We start from the raw sequence: 22,945 nt of genomic DNA, 5'->3' as shown, positions 1-22,945 counted from the left end.
GCTGTAAAGCTGTATCCTGCCTCCATTACATATCTCAAGTCATGTCAAGTCATATCTTTGTCAAGTGTTTGATATTTGAGGGATCATTGCAAAAGAAATTATGAAATATCGTATATAGAAAGATATAGATATATCGGCCGATATATCTATATCGGAATTTTTTTACTCCCTAATATCGGTATCGGCCTCAGAAATCCAGTAGCGGTCGGGCTCCAGTATTTATTAACAATGGTGGTATCTTGAGTATCTAGAATGGCGCTATATAAATCCAATCAATTATTATTATTATTATTTACAAAGTTTTATAAAGATCAGCTGCAAGGAGGACAGACCTATAAATATTATTTGACTGCTTTTATGAAGTTGCAACTGATGTTTATAATACTGTAGCATTGTCAGGAAGCAGGCGAGAGTCAGGATCTAGTCACCGCACTTTATTCTGTTAACACACAGTTTCCAGGGCTACTGTCAGCCGTAGCCCACGCCAAAACAACCCCACAACACACACCAAAACCACGCTAGCTCCCTCCTAGCTCTCCGCTCTCCCCAAACACAGCCGTCTCCCTCAGGCTCCACACACCAACTCTCCGAGCTGTTCCCCTCTCGCCCACAGCTCCCCTCCCCCCAGCCAATCACAGGTGAACCCCCCTCTCACCCCACCCACTGGCCACATGTCGCCTTCACAGACCCCCCGTAATTCCCCACAGACATGTCAATCCCACACACTTACAGTAGCACACAAACCCACCTCGTTACAATACTTTGTAAATGTTAATAAATACTGGGTAAACATTAATTATCATTTAGGATATCGTGAATCTTGCGCAATTCAAAAAAAAGTATAGAAACATTATTCTGGAGAAGTATAGACGTGATGGTACATAATCAGGACTTATGGGATACTTGTATTTCTTGTAGTATGTTTGGTATTAGCTATGTATGTGTAATTATATGTATAGGTGGTAGGTAGCCTATGTGTGTATGGGCATGTATGTATAAGTAGGAGCATGTGCTATATGTGTGTGTAAATTAATGCATGTATGTATCCATGTGTATGCATATGTTTACATATAACGTAAAGGTATAAGGGTAAGGGCATTTAACAAGCTAGTTAGCTTCAGCCCTAAACCCTTTCGGTCAGCCTTATGTATCCTCTTTTGTTTTCTGTTTTTTTATTCTGTGAATATTCTTTTATTTCTGATCGAAATAAACTAAACTAAAATGAAAAAAAAAAAAAATCATTGTTTGCCAACAGTAAAATAACAACTGTATTAAATAAAGTTGAATTAACCATCAATTTACCTTTTATTAATGATAAGGTGTTACCGGAAAACATAAAATAATAAAGAAAGCAATAAAGACTGCGAGTGGGTTTCCCAACCATTTGCAAAGTAATAAAGTCACTAAATCAGCAACTACGGTAAAAGGCTTTGTTTGTGTGTGTGTGTGTGTGTGTGTGTGTGTGTGTTTGTCCATGCCACGATGTGTGTGTGCTTTTTACAGCCAGCACAGCAAAGCTCTTAAGGCCGAGAGAAGAGCTTTTAAAGCGGTTATTGACTTCAATCTCCTCAGCTGACCACCATCTTATCCCGGTTTCCCTGTTGCCATAGCTACGGCTTGCTGCTTCGCCCTCACCTGACAGAGGAGTCAAAGCACTGCTCAGTCTGTCCTGCCTTGCTTCTTCAGAGGAAACCAACTCCCCTTAGAGCAGTGAGGTAGGTACAACCCTGAAATACACTGAAGTACTGGGCAATAACAATAGATACTGTACGTATTATAACTCTAGTTCTATGATCAAAGGTGGATCAATAGGGCAGCCAGATATGGTTCCACACACACCCATGTCCATAGAATGGGGGGCATGAAAAAACAACGCTACACTTAATCATGTTGACAAACCGTAAGGTGTAACGCTGGCCAACCCAGTGGCTCTCCATCAAGCTTCAACACGCCTAGTAGGTAATTTCTTCACAGGTCTTGTGTCCCAGTATAGAACCAGAGAAAGACCCAGACACATCCAACAGATAGAAGTTAGAACCTGATGAATAGACAGGGCATCGACCAGGACGCTGCTATGCAGATCTCATGCCACACCGGAGGGTCCCTTCCCACTAGCACATAAGCCTGTGATATTCCCTCACAGAGCTAGTGGGCGGGGCTTGCCAGTCACTCTGTCTGCATAGTGCATAGCACACAAAAAGCTGTGTATGTGGCACGAAATTTCTCATTTCATATGCACAAAACTTTAGTATTGTCTCCCAGTTCTATGCAATACACCTTATCAACATAGGAATACAGTAATATGAATGCATACAGCACACTATACCAAGTGTTCCAATATCAAACATGACTAAGTCCCATGTAAAGATGCATAATTTGAATATTATGAATAAGTATCATAAACATATCTCAGTCACACACAAAATAACTTGCAAGCATTAAAAGTCAATCCAATGTCATTCCTAAAGTTTCATCTGTCTACATCCATTTTCTCACGTTTTAATAACTTTCCACAAAAGGTCAATTCAGACTCTTGGTGCCTGCAGTTTCATCAAAGGCCAATGGTTTGTGAGCTGGTATTTATGACTTGTTTGCCGAGAGGGTTCTGGTTCCAATCCCCAGGAAGTGTTCCTGGCGGAGTTCTCTGATCTTTTAACAAACCAACCACTTTCCCACACCACTCTCCTGATCATTATCGAGGAAAAGGCTTAGTAGGGTGTAAGGAAGGTCCCGATGTGTGATGATGATGATGACGATGATGCATCCACTACAGGCGCCACTTAGGTCCCCATGTATAAGCAAAGAGCTGAGATGGACCGAAAGAGTGCACAAGTCACTCACTTTATGACCGACAACAGCTTAAGAGAAATCTGCTGACTTGATGTTGACTTGTCTGAGATTATATGGGACAGGAGTCTACCTATAGTCCAGCACTGTTCAGTTAACACCTAACACCAACTGATCCAATTTAAGGTAACTCATCGTCTTCATTATTCAAAGTCCAGTTTGCACAAGATCTACCCTTCTGTCTCACCACTATGTGATAGGTGTCGGGTGTCAGAGGGTACATTATCCCATGCTTTTTGGTTTTGTCCTTCACTATCTGGATTCTGGGCCAAAATATTTGATTGGTACTCTAAGGCTTATAAAATAACCCTTCAGCCGGAGGCGGAACTCGCCATCTTTGGCTGCTCAGAATCCTCTCTGCTCCTCCCTACAGCTATACAACAGTCTCTGATGCAGGGGACGACTATCGCCAAGAGACTCATTTTGAAGGAGTGGAAGTCTCCCTCTCCACCTTCTTTTCAGCTGTGGCTGACAGACATGGTCTCGGTTATACATATGGAGAGACTCCGGTACCTGAGGACCAATTCATGTAGGAAATTCACAATCATCTGGGACACATTTCTAGTCTACTTAGATGAGGTTAAGAACGACAAGTAACTTGCTCAGCTGACTTCTCATGGACCCCTTGCATGGGATTCCACGCACATTTCTTACAAGCACATGGGAACTTGATGCGGCTGGTAGCGCCATTTTGTAATATTAATGTTGGTATATGTATGTTTTGTTTGTTTTTGTTTTTTGTCTGAGCCTGTTTTTTGTTTTCTATGTTCTGAAAATTATAAAATAAAATATGAAAAAAGAAAAAGAAAAAGAGAAATCTGCTGAATCGGTTCAAAAGACTCCTAGACAGAGCCTCCAAGACCAAAGGCAGGTCCCACTGGGGAGCAGTGGAGGTGAGGGACCGAAATCTTGTTCAAACCGGGCAGGCGACTGATTCTCCATGCTTCATAAAGGATCTGCCGTCTGGAGTTCATCCGCCGGTTTAAATGGTTGAGAGGCCGCTCTTCCATCATTGAGGCAGGCTGAAGAAACTGCGCACCGATCTGTTGTTTATCCATCGTCTTTCATGGCAAAACGTGGAGAGTTCGGAACGACTGTCTGCGATGCATCCTGTCATCCTGAAGCACGATGGGGTGGGTCAACGTTGCCGATACAGCCTCCAAAGCATGGCAATTCGCCAAATCACGAGACTGGAGAGCGGGGAGTGGTTACCCAAATGATCAGTCGCTCTCTGCTGTGGTGTGTTTTCCGTGTGGAAGACGGAGCACTAAAAGCCTTCCGGCTTCCTTTCTCTTGTCCCATGCGACAGCAGGGTGGGAGGGTGATACTGAGACCATCAGCCGCCCGATTTCGGCCCGAAGATCGGGGGTGGGGGAAGGGGGTTACTGAACCACCACACCGATCACTACTCCGCTGCGCTTCCTGTGTGGGAAGAGAGCAGAGTGCAAAATGATGACTGTGATCGCCGCTCTGGCCAATTTCCTTTGTGGGACGAGGACAGAGAGCTATCAGCTGTAGGGTGATAGGAACAGGCTCTTTATGGACCAGAGCGGCAGATAGCGCCTTTCCCATGGACATTTGAAAAATCAGAGGCCGGAGATAGGAGCCAGCTGATTGACTCCTTGGGCCAGGTGAGACGCCGGCCTCCGGCTCACCGTTGTCACAGCAGAGCTCGAGTTCAGGGGAACTTTGATACTGATAGCGTTCGAAATTAGCCCAACACTGCCAGTGTCTCACCATGGAGGGAGCCCTGCAGACACCATCCATGGCATGCAGATCCATCATCGCAATCAGGCTGGGGCAGCCTGGCCAGTATTTAGTGGTGTTGGTCTCAGATGATGCCTAGGCATCATTTTCATCAGGCGCTGAAGAAAAAGTGGTTGCTGAATGAGGTGCCACTTTCCATTCATAGTGTGAGGCCCTCTATGCTGCAAACACACCACATCCGAAAGCGGTGCCGCACGTAAATTCAGCTCCAGCAGGAACCTGACCATTCACACCAGAAGCTCTGTTTTGTCTTCCTGCTTGGCTTCACACAGGAACCTGACCATTCACACCAGAAGCTCTGTTTTGTCTTCCTGCTTGGCTTCACACAATCACTCGTGGCTCGCCCGAAAAATAGAGCAGACGAGTGTCCGGTGGGTTTGCACGTGTGTGCATGCACATTCTCAGTACACTGAGGCGACTAGACAAGTGGGAGCCAATAGAGCCCTGTTAGAGGGCAAAGCATGTGTGAAATAGAACATGATGACATGAATGTTACCATTCATTTCATTCCTCATATCATATCGTCATTCTTAGTAATTAAATGGCCTGCATGCAGCATCAGTAAATTAATTACTACATTAAATTTGAGAAAATTACAACAACAACAAACAAACAACACAATCACTAAGAAAATGTGCAGCCTCTACACTGCATTTTACACTGTGTCAGCACATTGTATTTCACAGGAAATATGCTGGTTTGCTTTGTGGTACAAGTGAAATTGCTTTATGGCACAAAACAGGTATAGGGGCAAATGGAGCCAGAATTACATGCAAAGGCAGATAGAGGAAGGAGTGAAAGGCTGATGGACAAAGGACAGATTTATTCTCATCAATAAAAATGCATGCAGAGTGACACCAGGGAGAAGGACGGGGGACAAGGACCAGCAACTCTTTGTGACAAAGAGGAACAGTTTATGGCAAATGTGGGAAACTCTTGAGGGACACTAGTCAGTGAGAATAACCTTCCATGAGATCCAGGCTACCAATCAACTCGACATGGACATGGTCTCATTTGTTATTAAGGTATCACAATTAATTTGACAATGACATATTTGTTTATTATAAGGATCCCATTAGCTGATGCCTAGACAACAGCTAGTATTCCTGGGGTCCAAGACAACAATATGAAAATTACATGACAGACAAGCAATGAAAAAGACATTAACAAATAAGAAAAAGAGAATGAAAGAAGAAGAAGAAAGAAGAATTAAGAGCAAATCTAAAACCAGACAAAACAATGTATAGCCCTCTAGCTAGCCAATGGACCTAAATACTAACATGCTGACGTATGTTAGTATTATGCACACTTCTATGTAATCAATGAACAAAAACAAACATAGAAAGCGGAGGAAAAGAGATGTGATAAAAGCTCAGAATAGTGTGTGTGAGTGTATGTGGGATCTGAGTTTGCTTTTAAAACATGCATTTCCTTTGATGGAACAAATATGACTTGGAATACAGTTGCATGACAGGATAGCCCTGTAGCACAGCTTTTTACATGGAGTTGGATTTTGGTCAGAGTAAAATCATCCCTTCCACCACTTGCCACTCTGGTGGAGTGTGTATGAATATTTGAACTATGTTATTGTAAATACATTTCTGAGTTTGAGTCTGAGTCTGAGTTTGAATAACTATGAAAATATATAAGTTGGCCAATAGTCTTTCCTCAACACTAAGCAATGTGAGACGTGCATCCGCTATGCTAGACCTAGGGGAGCAGCCCAGGACCAGTCTAGCTGCCTTGTTTTGTGCTACTTGTAACTCTCTGAGTAGACCTTTGGAAGCAGATGACCATACCACCGAGTAATAATCCAGATGACATAGAACCAATGAACAAACAATTTGGCGAAACAATAAAGTTATAAGAAACGGTGCACACTTTCTTGTAATGGCAACTGCTCTGCCCATCTTGGCAGATAATTTGTTGGTACAGTCAAGCCAAAGTCCTAGAAGCATATTGATGCAGATTGATCATACAGTGATTGTTAAAGGAACAGTCCGCCCATTTTCAACCAGCTTTTTATCATTACAACATCAGTAGTATATCAGAAAACTGTAAACAGTTTTGCAGTCATTCATTTAGTTTGACAGTTATTGAGAGTTGACTTGAGTTAAGGTGTGGACCAGTGATGTCATTTGTACATGAATGACACCACTGGTCCACAATTTAACTCAGATCCAGTCTCAAAAACTGATAAATTAACTGAAGGTCTTCAAAACTGTTTACAGTTTTCTGATATACTACTGATGTTGTAATGATACAGAGCTAGTTGAAAAATGGCAGAGTGTTCCTTTAACACATTGAGTGCCAGCGACGCCAAATGGCGTCAGGAGAAATTTACCGTAGGCTGCCAGCGACGCCAAATGGCGTCAATAACTCCAAATTCATATTTTGACGGGGGGATGTCGATCTAAGCCTCTTACATCGCCTCTTACAATATGGGAGCTATTGAATGTGTCTAACCTATTTTACAGAACCCTTAGGTGGCGACAGTGCCCTCCCGATTAGACAAAGGCCAGGAGAAAAGAGAGAAGAAGTCATGAGGAAACGGAAATCGCATCGATATGCTTGAAGCATAACGTTAGCTGTGCCTGTGAACAGCAGTCATCTGCTGCCACAATTGAGCCCCATCCGTGTCCGCTGCGATAGTCCATCCATATGATTTAGTTGCCGACACGGCGACACCAGCGTCTTTCTGAAAAGTTACATTATTCTCAGCTGGGAGCCGAGGACACGCTGTAAAAAAGCGGGGGGATGCAGGCAGCGGACTTTTCAGTGCAGATCAAACTCAGAGCAAACCGCAGCAGAGACACTCGACTCCTCCCACCACGGAGGAGGAGGAGGAGGAGGGGGGTGGGGCACGCAAGGCACTACAGCATACAACCATTGACAGTACACACACACCCAGGCAGCAGCAGGCTCGATGCATAGAGAGCAAACAAGCTAGAATAGGCTATCTGATGCCCACCAGCAGTAAATCAAGACCAGCAAGAAGGTGTAGGGTCTGCGCACGCAGGGGCCAGCGCTGCTGGTTGCAGCTAAAACATATTATTTGGCCAAACAAAATTCCTTTGTTTTCACTCTTTTATTGAAGGAAATTATTTTTGAGGTGTCATTATATCAGAAAATATTAGCTTCAGAGTCAATGATGTGCTTGAAATGTTTAATTTCACAAAAGGCTCATTATCTCAGCTTCTAGAAAAAAATTGCTGTTTTTGGCTAAATCAAGCTATCTTCTCCGGCTCATAACTAAAGAACGGAAAATGGGATCAATAAACTTTTTTTTGCAGATGATAGAAGAGAGTCTCCTCGTTCTTTGTGCGTGTTCGGTGTTTACATAGTAATATCACACAATATTCTGTGGGCCTCGAGAAATCACTGAAAACGCTCTGAAACTCTGGCACTGGGAGCGTCCGTTGTCCAAAAGTGGCTGGCACTCAATGAGTTAAGAGGCTTGTTGGTAACTCCATGTTGTTCGATATGTTGATTTAGAATCTACATTTTAGATGAATTAATGAATATGATGAGGCTCTGTAAAAGATCACCTGCTAAATGTTTATGGAGAAAGGTGGTGGATTGGGTGAGTGAGGAAATAACAGTAAGTAGAAGGAGTGAGCCTCATCTCTATAGGAGGGGAGGAGAAAACAAACTGTCAGGAGTGGCCTTTTAACCAAGACAGCATACAACACTGGCATTATGAAGAACAACGACGAGCAATTTATATTCCACAAGTTTTTCTCCCCACCTCCTCATCTTACCTTGGTGTGTGTGTGTGTGTGTGTGTGTGTGTGTGTGTGGAGAGAGGAGGCGAGGCCCCACCCCCTCATCTTACCTTTGTGTGTGTGTGTGTGTGTGTGTGTGTGTGGAGAGAGGAGGCGAGGACTGAGGCTGATGTTATTGTCAAACTGGATTAAATTAAAGATTTATTCAAAAGAGCAGAGAAATAAACAACAGACAAAAGGAGTGAGTGTGTAGCCAGAGGGAGGAGAGGAGTGACAGGGAAGTGACATTTCATTCTCTCTGGCCATTGGAAGAATCAGGGAGCTGAAATGCTGGGCTTGTACGCTCGCACGTGCGCACCCACACACACCTTGCCTTTTTTTTTATCTCATGACAAATGTCACAACCAAGGTAAAACTGTTGGAGGGATCCACGTTTTAGAGAGCGCAGAGGGGGGATTGAGAGATTAGGAGGGGGGCTCAATCCTCATAATTAGAAGACATCATCAGACCCACCCATTCACTACTTTGTGATGTCCCAGTCCAATTCTCAACTCCGCAGGGGATCCACGGAGTGACCATCTTCAAAAAAGAAGCCTAAGGTTACCACTGACAGGAGGCTTAAGACTAGGCTACTGTTCTTTCTGTCTGCTCTTCTTTCCTAAGATTACCACTGACAGAAGGCTTAAGACTAGGCTACTGTTCTTTCTGTCCGCTCTTCTTTCCTAAGATTACCACTGACAGGAGGCTTAAGACTAGGCTACTGTTCTTTCTGTCCGCTCTTCTTTCCTAAGATTACCACTGACAGGAGGCTTAGGACTAGGCTACTGTTCTTTCTGTCCGCTCTTCTTTCCTAAGATTACCACTGACAGGAGGCTTAAGACTAGGCTACTGTTCTTTCTGTCCGCTCTTCTTTCCTAAGATTACCACTGACAGGAGGCTTAAGACTAGGCTACTGTTCTTTCTGTCTGCTCTTCTTTCCTAAGATTACCACTGACAGGAGGCTTAAGACTAGGCTACTGTTCTTTCTGTCCGCTCTTCTTTCCTAAGATTACCACTGACAGGAGGCTTAAGACTAGGCTACTGTTCTTTCTGTCCGCTCTTCTTTCCTAAGATTACCACTGACAGGAGGCTTAAGACTAGGCTACTGTTCTTTCTGTCCACTCTTCTTTCCTAAGATTACCACTGACAGGAGGCTTAAGACTAGGCTACTGTTCTTTCTGTCCGCTCTTCTTTCCTAAGATTACCACTGACAGGAGGCTTAAGACTAGGCTACTGATATTTCTGTCTGCTCTTCTTTCCTAAGATTACCACTGACAGGAGGCTTAAGACTAGGCTACTGTTCTTTCTGTCCACTCTTCTTTCCTAAGATTACCACTGACAGGAGGCTTAAGACTAGGCTACTGTTATTTCTGTCTGCTCTTCTTTCCTAAGATTACCACTGACAGGAGGCTTAAGACTAGGCTACTGTTCTTTCTGTCCGCTCTTCTTTCCTAAGATTACCACTGACAGGAGGCTTAAGACTAGGCTACTGTTCTTTCTGTCTGCTCTTCTTTCCTAAGAGTACCACTGACAGGAGGCTTAAGACTAGGCTACTGTTCTTTCTGTCTGCTCTTCTTTCCTAAGATTACCACTGACAGGAGGCTTAAGACTAGGCTACTGTTCTTTCTGTCCGCTCTTCTTTCCTAAGATTACCACTGACAGGAGGCTTAAGACTAGGCTACTGTTATTTCTGTCTGCTCTTCTTTCCTAAGATTACCACTGACAGGAGGCTTAAGACTAGGCTACTGTTCTTTCTGTCCGCTCTTCTTTCCTAAGATTACCACTGACAGGAGGCTTAAGACTAGGCTACTGTTCTTTCTGTCTGCTCTTCTTTCCTAAGAGTACCACTGACAGGAGGCTTAAGACTAGGCTACTGTTCTTTCTGTCCACTCTTCTTTCCTAAGAGTACCACTGACAGGAGGCTTAAGACTAGGCTACTGTTCTTTCTGTCCGCTCTTCTTTCCTAAGAGTACCACTGACAGGAGGCTTAAGACTAGGCTACTGTTCTTTCTGTCTGCTCTTCTTTCCTAAGATTACCACTGACAGGAGGCTTAAGACTAGGCTACTGTTATTTCTGTCTGCTCTTCTTTCCTAAGATTCCCACTGACAGGAGGCTTAAGACTAGGCTACTGTTATTTCTGTCTGCTCTTCTTTCCTAAGATTACCACTGACAGGAGGCTTAAGACTAGGCTACTGTTCTTTCTGTCTGCTCTTCTTTCCTAAGATTACCACTGACAGGAGGCTTAAGACTAGGCTACTGTTCTTTCTGTCTGCTATTCTTTTCTAAGATTACCACTGACAGGAGGCTTAGGACTAGGCTACTGTTCTTTCTGTCCACTCTTCTTTCCTAAGATTACCACTGACAGGAGGCTTAGGACTAGGCTACTGTTCTTTCTGTCCACTCTTCTTTCCTAAGATTACCACTGACAGGAGGCTTAGGACTAGGCTACTGTTCTTTCTGTCTGCTCTTCTTTCCTAAGATTACCACTGACAGGAGGCTTAGGACTAGGCTACTGTTCTTTCCGTCCACTCTTCTTTCCTAAGATTACCACTGACAGGAGGCTTAGGACTAGGCTACTGTTCTTTCCGTCCACTCTTCTTTCCTAAGATTACCACTGACAGGAGGCTTAAGACTAGGCTACTGTTCTTTCTGTCTGCAATTCTTTTCTAAGATTACCACTGACAAGAGGCTTAGGACTAGGCTACTGTTCTTTCTGTCCACTCTTCTTTCCTAAGATTACCACTGACAGGAGGCTTAGGACTAGGCTACTGTTCTTTCCGTCCACTCTTCTTTCCTAAGAGTACCACTGACAGGAGGCTTAGGACTACGCTACTGTTCTTTCTGTCCACTCTTCTTTCCTAAGATTACCACTGACAGGAGGCTTAAGACTAGGCTACTGTTCTTTCTGTCTGCTATTCTTTTCTAAGATTACCACTGACAGGAGGCTTAGGACTAGGCTACTGTTCTTTCTGTCCACTCTTCTTTCCTAAGATTACCACTGACAGGAGGCTTAGGACTAGGCTACTGTTCTTTCCGTCCACTCTTCTTTCCTAAGAGTACCACTGACAGGAGACTTAGGACTACGCTACTGTTCTTTCTGTCCGCTCTTCTTTCCTAAGATTACCACTGACAGGAGGCTTAGGACTAGGCTACTGTTCTTTCCGTCCACTCTTCTTTCCTAAGAGTACCACTGACAGGAGGCTTAGGACTACGCTACTGTTCTTTCTGTCCGCTCTTCTTTCCTAAGATTACCACTGACAGGAGGCTTAAGACTAGGCTACTGTTCTTTCTGTCTGCTCTTCTTTCCTAAGATTACCACTGACAGGAGGCTTAAGACTAGGCTACTGTTCTTTCTGTCCGCTCTTCTTTCCTAAGAGTACCACTGACAGGAGGCTTAAGACTAGGCTACTGTTCTTTCTGTCCACTCTTCTTTCCTAAGATTACCACTGACAGGAGGCTTAAGACTAGGCTACTGTTCTTTCTGTCCACTCTTCTTTCCCATTATCTTACATCTATCATTCTCCTCCATGCTGGTCAGCTTGCATGTCAAGCTAAAGCCCCACTGGGTCACTGCAGCCTGTGAAGACACTACACTCTAACATTACACACACATAGCACAGTCTCATGCAGCACATGCACATATACGGGTATAGACGGGCACTCTTCAATGAATACAGGCTCACAGAGAAAAGCAGATAGGCAGATAGCCTCTCACTCTTACATACATGTAGTGCAGTAAAGGTCATACATTCAGTGCTGGACAGTGTGATATTGCATCCGAGTTGGATCAACAACGAGTGGTGAAAACGGCAGCATATAAATCAGGAGCAGACAGAGATAGCCTCCGTTCCACAGCCAACTGGGAGCTCTTATCTGCAGTCAGTGTCACAAGGTGGATGAATAACAGCTTGGTTCTCCTGTGTGTGTGTGTGTGTGTGTGTGTGTGTGTGTGTGTGTGTGTGTGTGTGTGTGTGTGTGTGTGTGTGTGTGTAACATACTGTGTTATTACATTATCTGTTACATGTAGTGTACATTTATATGTTGAAGAACTGTACACCATAGGCTAGAAGCATTGGATCAAAGTGTCTCTTGTTTCATGGGCCACTGTATACCATGCGGTTTACGATTCAGAGCAACAATTGGAGGCGATACGCTGCAGAGAATAGAATGTATTTATGCTTTTGTTCCTCAAATCCCATGTTATTCAGATTGATTTGGATCTCAAGCGTTTTAAAGGGACAGCTCACCCTAAAATCCAAAATACATATTTTTCCTCGTACCGGTAGTGCTATTTATCCATCTATTTCGTTTTGTGTTAGTTGCTTGAGTTTTGGAGATATCGGCCGTAGAGATGGCTGCCTTCTCTCCAATACAATGGAACTGGATGGCACTCGGCTTGTACTGCTTGGAGCACCAAAAAAATACATTTAAAAATCTCAACAGCATTGTCTCTTTCCAGAAATCATGACCTGGTTACTCAAGATAATTCACAGACTTTGTTGTAAGCAGTTTCATGTAGGAACTATTTTCTTTTGTAGGAACTAGCTAGCAACTAGCGGGTGTAGTTCAGTCAAAAGAAAATAGTCTATTTTTAAAGGCATCATGGATCGAAAAAATGTACTGGAACCCCAATTGGAGCTCTTCACGACTTATTTCTAACATCCATCCCATTTTTAAGCATGCTTTTGTCCAAATTTCAAAAACCCATTTTCATTGTATACAAAAGATCTTCACCAATTGATCACCCTTTTTTAAAGACATGGTACAGGCATGGCTACACGTCCTGTATTTTCCACCAGATTCTGTTGATGCCATTTTGCAACTAATTATATGGTTTAATACTAATATATTGACTGATAGATAACCTATTTTTTGGGAGCAGTTTGTTGAAAACGGGATACGATTTGAATGATAAGCCACAGATATTTCAGTCATACTGGGAGGGGATTTTTGATATCCCACTGCCATGGAGACAGGTATACAATCTAACCTATAGTTCTATTATAGACAGAAAGTCACAGTACGGTACTTTCAATTAAATTTGTTATACAAAATACTGCCAACAAGGAAAATGCTTTTTATTTGAGATTTGGAAAAGGATCAAAACTGTCGCTTTTGTAATTCTGAAATTGAAGATATGTTGCATTTATTTTGGTTTTGCCCACATGTGGTGACTTTTTGGTTGACTATTAAGAGATGGCTAGCTTTCAACTCAATTTTTATTGTGCTTACCATGTGCCCTCAAACAATTATACTTGGTGAATTAAGAAATGGAAGTCCTGTTATTCTAAATACGGTGATATTATTGGCTAAGAGATTTATTTTTGAGGGAAAAGAACAATTGACTCTCCCTCATTTTCTTTCTTTTCTAAAGCATTACTTTTAAGGCATTATTGCAAATAGACAGGGAACAACGAAAGATTATGATAAGAAATGGAACAGATTAAGGCCAACCTTAGAGTGACAACGATGATCATCACTATTTTATGTTTTGTTTGTTAAATGTTTGTTGTATGTATGTGTGTATATGTATATATTTTGTCTGTAATTTGCCTGTAATTTTTTTATAGTGTCCTGTTTTAATTGTGCTCTGTTGCTCAACTGTGTGTTTATTGTATGTTGGCGGTGTGGGAGGTGGTTTGGTGGATTGTATTGTTTGTATTATTGTAATAAAAAAATAAAAAAATAATAATACAATTATTTTCAAAATGTACACATTCACTGGACTTAGGTTATGAAATAATGTCGAGCATTTAGTCATTTGGGCATAACTAAATACATTTTTTATCAGCCTGTCATATAGACCTTATTCGCTAACCCCGGACAGCGCCATATTGTTGACATACCGTCCTGCAGCTGACAACTATAGTAACAGCCTTATTGTCATTTCTGTTCCATTACAAAATAGCGATAGTGATGACAGCAATAAAAACCCCAGAGTTGTTGTTTGCATGCTGCCGTTAATGCCTGTAATAATAAACAAAAGAAAAAACGAGGTGAACAGACTTTGCTGTGAGGAGCTGTCAGAAAGTTTCACCTGTCTCTCCTAACTATCCACACATCTCCTGTGCTGCTGACGTATCCTCTGTCTCGCTCCCTTCATGTCTGTGGACGGTAGAGATAGAAACAAACCACGGGGACTTTATTGCTGTCATTACTACAGCCGTGTGTAACGCAGGTCACCATCCGAACACAATTGGAACGATACAGGTAACGCTAACGGCGGCTAGCTTCCTATAAACTCTGCTCTTACATAGGTTGTCACTTAAAGCGGCTGCGCTATGTCAACAACATGGCGGCAGTGGGCGTGCCCGTACGTGAGTGACGTCAATCGAATAAGGTCTATTGTCAGAAATCTCCGGGCCAATACCGATATTTATCGGCCGATACCGATGGCGTGCTGATATCATTGTGCATCCTAGAGTTGGCACGATGGACGATGGCATCGACAATCATGATGGGCCGACCCCCCATCGACCTCTGAGCCTTCTACATCGGATCATCGTGATTAATTATATGTTTGAATTAAAATTTTGCCGTTTTAATAATAAAAAAGACCAAGTCCACTTACCGTGAGGGACACGCCGGCGGCATTAAACGAGCGCACCCAGTTCAGACTCAGAGAAGCCTCCCCTCCCCCTCCGCTCTACTGCTTCTCTGAAGTCTGAACTGGGTGCCCTTGTTTATGTCGCCTGCGCATGAGAAGTCAGTTGTTTTGTTGTGAAAACTTTTAAGACAAAGAACAAAATTCACGTTCTCTCCTGTTTTCAACCCAAAGTGAGTACAATTCTTCAACTGTGAATTTAACTCGCCTGTTTCCAAAGTGAAAGTTGAAGTCGCTCCATACATACATAGCAGCAGCTGTGTTTCTCTCTCAACTCTCCTCAGTCTCCTCAACTCTCTCTGTCATTAGGTTCAAAAGCCCACGCGAATCTTACGTTATATCCAGCGTTTCCGCTAGCACTCACAGCTGCAGGACACCGTGTCCTTTAAGATTTCAAATAAAGGACAAGTGGTATAAATTCAGGACACATTAAATCTGTGTTTATTGAGCTTAAAAACCTAGGCTGCGCTATCTGGTGTGGCGATGGTCCAGCTGGTCGTCTCGTCCAGGCGGAAAACACTAGCGTCCCGATAATAATAGATCCATGCGTCCACGTTAGCAAGCAGGCAGAAAACACTAGCCTCTACATTAGCATCAGGCTACAGTTCTCAGACGATAGGATACCATGCAAAACTTTAGCCGTACAAACGCACTTATTACAAATGAGTCAGGCTAATAAGAGTACTAGAAAATAGTAGACTTCGTTTGCTTTGGGTAGCTAGCTACCCACTAAGTTAAGAGGAAAACACACACGCTATAGACGGTTTTCACCAGTGTGTCGCGCAATAGCCACAACCCCTCAGCACGGCTGTATTCAGCCCTCAATTATAAACCAGAAACTGGAGTATGTTATAAACGTTATAAATATAGTCACGTTATAAACAACTAACCAACACTTTCTGTATGGAAACAGTGTTACTCGAAATTGTTAAAAGTTAAATCAATTTGGTCATTCAGTGGCGTTTTATTGCCATGTAAAGTAACTAACGTTAGCTGCTAGCAAACCTCACTGCACTGTCAAAATCCCAACACTCAGTCCCGTCCAGCTGCCCCATTAGTCAATAGCATTTTAGAGAAACGTGATGTACCTCTCTAAACTGATCAATCAGAAGCAGCTAAAGACGAGCAGTACTAGCAACTTAGTTTGCCACACCTCGTGTGGAGCTGTGTGAAGCTGTTTGACAGTGTTACCAAACTATAAAGTGACAGGTCAATATTCTTGAGTGACTCGGGGTTTAACCCATAATTAATTGTGTCGGGACTCGGGAGATCATTTACAGGACACGGTGTCCTGCAGATTTTAATTGACAAGTTTTTGATTAATTTTAAAGGCCAATGTCCTGCAATTACGGGACAACGGAAACCCTGGTTATATCCGCCAGTAATTCTGTCAGTTTTCTGCCAGCTAGTTAAATTCAACAGACGCGTTGTTGGTCAGGATCTGTAACGTTAACGTTATTTGCTCTGCGCCGTTGGTTCAATACTGCTGGTAGTGACAGCCACTGCTTCAGTCACCTGGCTCATGTAGAGCTCAGCTGTCCTGCTGTTAACCTGCATTGCAGCGACGGAGCCAAACGGCATTACGGCACCACAGCGACTTCATAAATCATTAATTAATCCCCCCCCCCCCGGCCCATCAACGACGATGCCATCGTCCATCACAATGTTTCTCTGTGGAACCATCACGATGGCTATTTGGTTGACATCGCACAACCCTAGTGCATCCCTTACAAAAACTGAGATGTAAGGTTTCATTCATGTGAATGGATGTAGTGTGTGTATGTCTTTCTCTATAATGTGTGAGAGTTTATGTGTTCCTCCGTGTGAGTGTGTGTGTGTGTGAGTGTGTGTGTGTGTGTGTGTGTGTGTGTGTGTGTGTGTGTGTGTGTGTGTGTGTGTGGATATAATGAGGTCACAGTGATGCAGTGGCGTTCCGGTTGGGAGAGCTCCATCATTCTCAGAGAACTCTGGCGGGAATACTGCAGGAGAACGGCAGGGTGCAGCTGCACCGCACGCCTACACAAACAACCACAGCATGCAGACAGTACATACACACAAACACGCACACACACAAACAACATCCTTCTCTCCCCTGAGTACCTACCACTACCACTTTATTTTCCCTTTCAACATTTTCAAGGGAACTGTCCACACTGTACCACTGCAATGAATGGAATGTATCATTTGATGCATGTTGGCTACCTGCTGAAACAGGCAGTATCACAGATTTCTAAATTGCACACTGAACTTGTATGTAGTGTATATGGCATGTCCCTGTCCCCTATAATCAAAATTCACCCAAAAAGGTAGAGACTATTACCTTATACTAGACTGATGCATTCTACATTATACACCCTGCAATCCCCCCTCTTCCTTAACTTCTTCTCATCCTTCGATCTCTCCCTCTCTCTATCTCCACCCACTCATAAGGCAGGGAACCTGCTTGACCTGGTCTTCACCCGATCCTGCTGCACTTCCAACCTCACTGTCACTCCTCTCCCTGTATCTGATCATCACTTTATAACCTTTTCTCTTCCCATCTCCCTCCCAGCTCCCACTCACACTATCACCACCCGACGCAACCTAAAATCTCTCTCACCGACAGCCCTCTCCTCGGCTGTTCTGTCCCTGCTCCCTTCAGCTGAGCAGTTCTCTCTCCTATCCACTCAGGAGGCTTCCACTACTCTTTTATCCTCTCTCTCCTCTGCTCTTGACTCTCTCTGCCCTCTCACCTCGAAACCTCCTCGATCCTCTCCCCCTGCTCCTTGGTTGTCTGAATCTCTGCGAACTCACAGGTTATGAGTTATGAGAACACAGGTTCTATGGCGAGGATCCCTATCCAGATCCTGTACTCTTAGCACAGGTGTGCCCCAGGGCTCAGTCCTGGGCCCCTTGCTATTCCTTCTCTATATCAGATCTCTTGGCCATGTGATCTCATCTCATGACTTCTCTTATCACTGCTATGCTGACGACACTCAGCTCTACCTCTCTTCCCCCCCCTCAGACACCCAAATCAAGGCACGTATCGCTGCATGCCTCAAAGACATTGGTGGTTGGATGTCTGCCCACCATCTCAAGCTGAATCTTGGTAAGACAGAGCTACTCTTCCTCCCCGGGAAAGACTGTCCCCTCACCGATCTTTCCATATCCATTGACAACACTACGGTGTTTCCCTCTCAAACAGCTAAGAACCTTGGAGTGATCCTTGACAATCAGCTGTCTAACTCAGCCTACATCGCAGCAACTGCCCGCTCCTGTAGGTTCTCCCTGTAAAACATCCGCAAAATCTGTCCGTTTCTCACAAGGAAAGCAACACAACTCCTGGTCCAGGCACTGGTCATCTCTCGCCTGGACTACTGCAATGTTCTTCTGGCTGGGCTACCTGCTGCAGCCATCCGACCGTTTCAGCTCATTCAGAATGCTGCAGCCCGTCTGGTATTCAACCAACCCAAATTCTCTGATGTCACTCCCCTCTTCCGGGACCTTCACTGGCTTCCCATCTCGGCACGCATTCAATTCAAAACACTGGTTCTGGCCTACAGGGCAGTACACCAGACAGCCCCCCTGTACTTACAATCTATGGTCAGGCTCCAAATCTCTCACCGTTCCCTCCGCTCCTCCACCAGTGCAGGACGCCTCGCCCCTCCTCCACTACGGGGGCTCAAAAGTCGCTCATCCCGTTCGCGATTCTTCTCGTCCCTGGCACCTCAATGGTGGAACGAGCTTCCACCTTCGGTCAGGACGGCCGAATCACTGCCGATCTTTCGGAAAAGACTAAAGACACACCTTTTCAGGCTCCATCTGGGCCCTTCTTGAACTAACGTCTTTCTCTCTTAATAAAAAAAAAAAAAAAAAAAAAAACCTGAACTAAACTTGTACCACTGTTCCTTCAGAAGTTGTAGTTGTCATAGACTGTGTTGCATAGTTGATTGCTCTATTGCTGACAAACATGTTATTGTAAGTCGCTTTGGATAAAAGCGTCTGCCAAATGACATAATGTAATGTAATACACACAAACAACATACACACCTCAAAATTCAATAGACCAATAGTGATAATTAAAACTCACAAAGTTACATACACTTACACTACCAGTCAAACATTTGGACACACCTGATTGAATAATAGATAATGAAAAACATAGTATATGTTTTTCATATTTCATAGTTTTTCATAGTCGATGCCTACTGTATGCATTTCTTTTCAAAGCCTGTGCCTTTCCATCAAAGAAAAGGGCAGCTACTTTACAGAAGATAGTTTTGCTGGTTGTGTCTTATATTCTAAAATGTGAAAAATAGTGAAAATTAAGAAAAATGTGTGTGCCCAAACTTTTGACTGGTAGTACAGTTACCTACAGTACACTACAGTAACCCTCTTCTGGTCCCACGCATCTCCTCCTTGACTATAATAAACTGTAGCCTAATATCTGCCTTATCAATGACACTAATCTGACTCACAGTAAGAGTATCATCATCACTCTCTTTACATTGACACTGACATGAGCCCAGAGTGGGGAAATGAAGACATTCTAATAAGAGAAAGAAGACATCCCACACGTTATAAGAGCCCCACATTATCATATCAAACCCATGTTAATTCTATCAAGTATGGATACAGCTCTGTCTGTCTCTTTCTTTCTTTCTTCTTTTTATCTCTGGAGGGCATTTTCAACTTTGAGGAAATCAAAAGCCTGTGTGAGACAAAATATCTCCCCTTATTATTCAACAGAGGCCACAGATAGGATCTTATCTCCATAGGCTCTCCGTCATATGAGAGAGAGAGAGGGAGAGAACAGCAGCATATATCCATTGGGGAAGGCAATAGCGACCTTTGAGGACAGGCAGTGAAGCTCCAGTGTAGACAAATACTGTACCTTGACAAACCATACACACACACACACACACACACACACACACACACACACACACACACACACACGTTTAAAATAAGATGGGCAACATATCAGTGAACACAAACACACACTAGCACACATGAGATCACACACACCAACAGACATACGAATGGCACCAAACACGCCCTGTGAAACCCAATTATCTTCCCTTCAGACCCCTCTTTGCCTCTCTGCCCCTGTCTTGTAACACCAGACTTTCCCGCCATTTCATTAGCACACACACACCCCCTCCGCCTATACCTCTCTAGCATTCTAATCCAATCACAACCCTGCTAATGCACCTCCCATAATACAATCAACCAATCACGACTCTTCGTGCAAAGTCCTGCATCACATGACTACCCGCACGTTAGCCCAATGTTCTTTTGCAGTTAGCGCTGTCATTTTGCACTAATGTTATTCCAGGGTATTTTTTCCTTTAATGTGATTTGGGAAGTCTCAGCTCCAGCTTCCTCGAGTCTAGCGCTAAACCCCGGCGGGCTAGGCTAATCAGTTTCCAGCATTTCTGAGGGAGACAATGATCCCGGCGTTAGCGCTGGCTAATGACAAGCTAACACAATTAGCCTAGCCTCCCTAGAGGAGAGCTCAGAGCCAGGCCCCACCTCCTGTGGGCTCCTCATCCACTCTCCCATACATTACTATGGAGCGTAATGGCCTCTTATTAAGAAGACAGATGGAACACGGATGAGAAGGGATTCTGCATCTACTTGAGTTACATATATGTGTCGGATATGTGCTACATCCACGACAGCTTGGATGTTTAATATTACCTCTTCTGCTAATAGCTATGATGGAATAATCTTTCACTGCAAGGTGTGCTGGAGACAGACCTGGCTCCTGTATAGCTCAATGGGTAGAGAATGGCTTTAACACGGTCAGGGTTGGATTCCAATTAAATAGCTAAAGATGCATGATAAAAATGTATGCACTCATGGTACTGTAAGGTCACCAAATTACACAAGTTAATATCTTGATATGTTAAATACTGTAGTATTTGCCTGTACATTTTCTTGGACTACTGTACCAGATGGGTGGGTCTGCAACATAAGACAATCATTTAAAGGGGGACTAAACCCCTAGATTTTTGGCAAAACTGCATGCTGCTTGATTTGAAGAAGAAATAAAAGGCAGCAGATTCCAGCCGCTAGTTTGTTCCAATGCAAATTGACTGAAGGCACTGTTGTAAAAGAAGCAGAAGAGCGCCTCCTCTTGTCTTCATTGTACTCTTTGTCTGCGCTCACACCGGAAATAGCGGAAACAGTTACCGGAAACATCCGCCATGACAGTCTGTGCGCATCGATAAAAACTTCATTTTAGAGCCGCAATATCGTTAGAAATATCAACAACTAGCCAACGCTGCTGGGCTTTGTGGAAAGAGCGTGACTGGAACTGGTTGACAGTTATATGAAACTGGTCATTCAGTGGCATTTTACTGCCATGTAACTAACATTAGCTCACAGCTAACAGCTAGCATTAGCCAGAGTAATATAGAAGAGAGTGACACCAAAGGAAGTCAAAAATGCGTGACTCACGTAGTGGGGGAATAGCCAGGAAGGGGTCTCGTGCTACATTTGAATGCATAAAATGCATTCAGCCCTGCTTAATCCTTGCTAAAAAAAACTGATTCATTGGAGTGAATGGAGATGTTGCAACTTTTCTATTATATGGCTCTGGCGTTAGCTAATGATCACATGGGTGGGAAAGGGGGTGTTCGTCGACTGTGACGTAACAGTAGACAAAATGGGCCATTTTGGAGGCCCCCCAAAAAGCAGGTTTGAACCCATAGAGGGCACTCTCGCTGCCTGAAAATGATAGTGTGTAGAATTCCAACAGTTTAGTCTCAAATGTGGAGAGTTTGAACAGAATCCTTCAGTAACACAGCTCAAAAGCCATGTACATTGGTTTAAAGCTGGAAAAAAATGTTTTAGGGTTTAGTTACCCTTTAACACTTTCTGAATCATCCTGATGTGGTAAACACAACCCATCTGCTTTTCAAAGTAGATTGAGAACAAACACTACCAATTATTCACAAAGACTATTTGACCCACGTCTGCTTCTGTTTGACCCATGGCTTGTTTGAGAGTCAGTGTCACCGAGTAAACGATGCTCTTGTAATACTGTCCAATTGAGAGAGCACAGGGCCAGCCCAGCGTCTGACCTATGTGCTGTCAACATGCCCATGTGAGGCTATCAGTGAACCACATCATCAACATGAGCTAATGGACCAGGCTAATGTGCTTCTGATTGAAAGGCATAGGTTATCATGCGGCTAACATAATTTGATGATGCATTCACTGGTTCAAATGGACTTTTAGTGCCCTGACATGATGTAAAAACGGTTAGGCGTTATGTGACTGTAAGGCTTCATTGTAGTGCACATTTCGACATGAAGCTCACTAAACGTAAACACCTGGGGCCGGTTGCACCAACTGGTCTTAACTACGCTGGTCGTAGCAATGCGCGTTCATGTGAATTGTCGGGGAATGCCCTCTGATTGGCCCAACAATGTGCCTCGCGCCGTCACCCACTACTGTATGTGCGTCACTACACCCTCCCTCCTCCCACCCCCCTCCTCCTGTAGAAGCCCCTGGGGAAAATGGCGGCGGCGATTAGTGTCAGGCAGTCTGAATGAAATTGAATGTAATGTTCCCAATTCTATGTATTAAATTCTAAAAAAATTAACGGCAACATTTGGGAAGGCTAAGCCACACAACTAGTTAGTTATAATCTTAACATCGTGCTTCAAAGACGGAGAACTGGCAGTGTTACGACGATGACGGTCAAAAAGGTCTCCGCGGAGATCTCTGTTACAGGCAGGCTCTACGCCTCCTCCTGACCAGGCGTAACTCTTACGCCTGGGCGTAGTGAAAATAAGGCTTAAGCCGTCTTGGTGCAACCGGCGTAGCTGTTAGGTCGTAAAGTTACGACCAACTTAGCTTAAGACCAGTCGTAAGACCAGTTGGTGCAACCGGCCCCTGTATATTTTATTATGAAAAAGAAAGGCTTTTGTAAATTATCTTTTTTTAAACAAAAGAAAAAGGCTGAAAACC

General features: G+C 43.7%; 1 protein-coding gene across 1 annotated transcript in view; it reads right to left on the bottom strand.

Annotated features, from left to right (window-relative positions):
* The window catches only part of chchd3a (coiled-coil-helix-coiled-coil-helix domain containing 3a), a 200,953-nt gene that overhangs the window by 18,413 nt on the left and 159,595 nt on the right, over positions 1-22,945 (bottom strand). The window lies entirely within an intron of this gene.

The sequence above is a fragment of the Poromitra crassiceps genome (genome assembly GCF_964638095.1).
Source record: "Poromitra crassiceps genome assembly, chromosome: 2".
Classification (NCBI taxonomy): Eukaryota; Metazoa; Chordata; class Actinopteri; order Beryciformes; family Melamphaidae; genus Poromitra; species Poromitra crassiceps.
Note: the sequence above shows the minus strand (reverse complement) of the source record. Positions and strands in the feature narration are given on the sequence as shown.